Genomic DNA, 4,481 nt, shown 5'->3' with positions numbered 1-4,481 from the left:
CCAAGAGCTAGTTTGCTTGGCCAGGTAGACTCTGAAGTGTCAACCATGTTGTAATAATTTGACTAGGTGAGTGACCCAGTCTGGCAGAGTTTCTGATATTTTTGCCAAAAGACTGGTATGCACATGTGCATGGCAGGAGCTGTGATTGTGGGCATCAGATCCCATCATGCCTTATTACCAGTGCAGGAGGAGCCCAATTTGACTGCTGCAGCCTCTCAGTCCCAGGGGTTTCCCAGACCCTTGGGACTGGAGATTGCAGCCACACCTCGTGGCTGTCAGGACCCAGCTGGGTCCTGGCACTTAGAAGTATGCTGCTGGAATCCAGTATCCACACATGCAAGACTCAAGGTCTGCATGCTCCTAGGAACCAGAATTGGCAGCTGCTGGGGCTGAGTCCCCTCAGTTTCTAGTCCCAGCTGGGCATTGCATATCTCTGCAGATGAGAGCCCTCTCACCTGATGGGGAGACCCAGCTGCAGGTGCAAATTTAAGTTGGATAGCAATCGGCTCTAAAGTTTGTACACACTTTCACATCTAATTTCATAGCTGGTTGGAGCTTTTTATGGTATGTTTAGGTACTTTGCACATGGAGCTGGTCTCAAAGTAATTGAGCAATTAACTAGTTCATTTTATGTACCTGTAATGTAAGGCGGGGTGGGCTAAGATGCAGGAAACCTTGAATTAAGTATTCATGTGAAACATTTTGGAAACTTTAAGAAGTATTACAGTCTTTTAAATCATGCAGTACACCATGAGTTTATTCTTGAACAACTAACACAGATGTAAGTCTAACTACTGCCTGTTTCTGTAAACTAGTCAAATAAATGGTTATATTTAAAGATTTTTTTTTCTTGTTTGTCGTACACTTTTTCTCCCTGCTTCCCTGTTTCTGTGGTTATTAGCACTTACATTCTTTTATATGGATTCAACTCTCTTCTCAATCATTATGATCTCCAGTATGGTAGGAAGGGCAGTAGATCCATGTGTAAATTTTCCAACTCTATGTAGTACAGTAACTATATATATATATATATAGGTACAAATACTTAGTTTTCAGAAATAAGAACATCCTCTGAAAGAGAATAAAAGTTCTCTTTTTATCTCCCTTTTACAGTGAGATCTCCAAAAGCAACTTGAGAAAAGTGAAGAAACCATTATCGCCTAAAATCCTGGGTAGATTATTATGAATATCTGTGTTCCAGAACTCATAAAGGTAGCAGCTTTGGGACTGTGAATGTGTTCAGCTTGGAATATAAATTTTTCAAACTTCCGAACAGCAATAACTCAGTTGAGTGTTTCACAAAATTTCAGTCTTTCAGAACTTAAAGGCAGGCAGGCAATTCAAGGAGTCCATTTTTCAGAGCTTTTGTTTCTAGACTTGTGTGTGCTATGCAGCATTTTGGGGAAATGACCTAGTTTTGTTTCTGAAATAATTGAAATGACTGTAAATTTATTTTTTTAATGGAAAAAATTGCTTCCAAAAATGTAGGTTCTGTGTTAAAACAGTTTGGAACAAAAAAACCAAGATGTGATCTTAGTAGAATGTACATAATTAAAAAATGCACTTTTAATTCTGAAGCTGCACTGTCACTAAATACATTTGTGAAATGTAAGGATGGAGAACTGTGGCATTGAAAGTCTTGTACTTGAGACTAAAACTTGTGAACATCATGAAAATGTGAAGCTATGCCTTATACTGTGTAGATGCTGTTTGCATTATTTGCATCTAGCTCTGCATGTAACTGGTTTGAACATTGAAGTTGAAGTGGCTTTCATGTACATATCTGTATCATATTTAGATCATCATTGTTGTAGATTTATTGACTAGATGAATCGCACTTCTGCCTTTTTGTACAGCAAAACCTGAAATAAACCTGTAAATAGTGAAGTGGTCAGTCTAATTGTAATTTCTTAGCTTTGTCTTCAAATAAATGCCAAGTCAGTTGGCAAGGTGTAATTTTTACCTGATATAAACACTATATAGGAAATGCTTTCAGTGCATAGGCATACTAACTTCTACTTTGTCATGCCAATAGCATGGCACTATCAAGTTGACTATACCCAGTGATGATTGCTTAAAGTTGCTGCATGTGTCTAGAACTTAACTAGTTTCATAGTTTCATAGATTTAGGGTCGGAAGGGACCTAGTAGATCTTCTAGCCTGACCCCCTGCCAGGGCGGGAGAACAACAAAACCCCACAACAAGAAACGGGACTCAAATGAGTCCAGCCAGGTAGGCATCCAGCCTCTTCTTAAAGACCCCCAGGGTAGGGGCCAGCACCACTTCCCTTGGAAGTTGGTTCCAGCTCCTAGCCGCCCTAACTGTGAAGTAGTTTTTGCGGATGTCCAATCTATACCTCCTCTCCATCAACTTGTGCCCATTACTCCTTGTTATGCCAGCGGGCGCTAGGGGAAACAGCGTCTCCCCCAAACCCTTCTGGTCCCCCCTAGTGAGTTTATAGATGGTCACCAGGTCCCCCCTCAGCCTTCTCTTGTGGAGGCTGAATAGGTTCAGGTCCCGCAGTCTCTCACTGTAGGGTCTGCCCTGTTGTCCCCGGATCATGCGGGTGGCCCTCCTCTGGACCCTCTCCATGTTGTCCACATCCCTCTTGAAATGGGGCGCACAGAACTGGACACAATACTCCAGCTGTGGCCTGACCAGCGTCGCATAGAGGGGGAGGATCACCTCCTTGGCTCTACTCGAGATGCACCTGTGGATGCACGACAAGGTCCGGTTAGCCCTGCCAACCATGACCTCGCATTGTCGGCCCATGTTCATCTTGGAGTCAATAATGACTCCAAGATCTCTTTCTGCCTCCGTGCTCTCGAGTAGGGAGTTCCCCATTGTGTAAGTGTGCTGCTGGTTCCTACTGCCCAAGTGCAGCACCCTGCACTTGTCCGTATTAAAACGCATCCTGTTCCTGTTAGCCCACCCCTGTAACCTATCCAGATCCCTCTGCAATCTCTCACTCCCTGCTAGCGTGCTCACCTCCCCCCAAATTTTGGTGTCATCAGCGAATTTAAACAGGTTACTTTCCACCCCATCATCCAGATCGCTGATGAAGAAATTGAACAGCGCAGGCCCCAGGACCGAGCCCTGGGGGACTCCGCTACCCACCTCCCCCCAGGTCGAGTATGACCCATCCACCACCACCCTCTGAGTGCGACCCCTCAGCCAATCTGCAATCCATCTGACTGTGTAGGCATCTATGCCACAGTCGCCTAGTTTTTTAACTAGGATGGGGTGAGAGACGGTGTCAAAGGCCTTGCTGAAGTCCAGAAAGACTACATCCACCGCGACACCTGCATCCATGGCCTTTGTGACCTGATCGTAAAAGGCAATCAGGTTGGTCTGACATGATCTCCCCCTAATAAATCCATGCTGATTGCCCCTGAGCATCATTTCTGATGCCGGCCCATCACAAATGTGTTCCTTGATGATCTTCTCAAAGAGTTTCCCCAGGATTGAGGTAAGACTGACGGTCCTATAGTTGCCTGGGTCCTCCCTCTTCCCCTTCTTGAAGATGGGGACCACATTTGCTACCTTCCAATCATCTGGCACCTGGCCCAAGCACCCCGCTCGCTCATAGAGCCGTGCCAGGGGCCCTGCAATAACCCCAGCCAGCTCCCTCAACACCCTGGGGTGGAGAGCAACTAAAAGTGCTTCAGCTTAACAGAGCTGCTTTTTTATAATGTCACCAGGCAAAACTTACTAAATTATTTAGAATTGTTTCTTTAGTTTAAAAATGAAAAGCAACAGGAAATAAATATTTAAGGGAAATACGTTGTTCTGAGATTAGTTTCCCAATGAGTTGGCTTAGGTTGCCAACAATAGTAAAACTCCCTTTCATTTTATTATTGTGTAGACAAGGGATTTTCAAAGATGGGGCTGTATCATCTGGCCCACCTGACCAGTGTTTGTAGTATTAATTGCCAAGGTGCTTGGCGCTCCACCAGTTAACACTACCACGGTTCCCCGTCACTAAATTTTAGAGCAGTGGGGAGCCCTGCAAGCTAACTGACAGTGCCTGGAAAACAGATGAGGTGAGCACCACTGGTATAAAATGTGCTTGTATATAAAGACTTGTTTGAAATCATGCATGAGGAACTAGACTTCAACTGTAATCAGAGTTTTTTCCTAAACTAGATGAAGATCAAAAACAGAATTACCATTTTCTAGCTGCTGAAATACTACTGCATAACCAGAGCTGTCTGGCCAAAGCAGAAGCCATGGCCATGGCTTCCACGATGCATATGTTGCTTGCCCCATGAGCTCTGGGACTGTGCTGCATGTGGTGCCTGCTCCAGCCAGCCGGGGACCTGTGCTGCATGTAGCACCCATAAGCGCCATGTGCAGTGAGGGTTCTGGACCCTCTGGTGCTGGATCAGGTGCCATGTGTGGCACAAGGTATCCACTGTATGCAGCACAGCTTCTGCTCTGGCCAGACTGTGCTGCACAAGGCACCCATTCCAACTGCTTTG

The 4,481-nt window shown here is 45.0% G+C and overlaps 1 long non-coding RNA gene across 1 annotated transcript; it reads left to right on the top strand.

The window, feature by feature from the left end:
* Positions 1 to 305: 305 nt before the first annotated feature.
* On the top strand, positions 306 to 1,887 carry LOC109300166. The gene is made up of 2 exons (XR_002098149.1): positions 306 to 1,011; positions 1,114 to 1,887. It is a non-coding gene; the product is annotated as an uncharacterized LOC109300166 (long non-coding RNA).
* Positions 1,888 to 4,481: the final 2,594 nt, after the last annotated feature.

This window comes from Gavialis gangeticus, unplaced genomic scaffold, assembly GCF_001723915.1.
Source record: "Gavialis gangeticus isolate Ggan-Ray unplaced genomic scaffold, GavGan_comp1, whole genome shotgun sequence".
NCBI classification, from domain to species: Eukaryota; Metazoa; Chordata; order Crocodylia; family Gavialidae; genus Gavialis; species Gavialis gangeticus.
The sequence above is the reverse complement of the archived record's forward strand: the minus strand, read 5'-3'. Positions and strand labels throughout refer to the sequence as shown.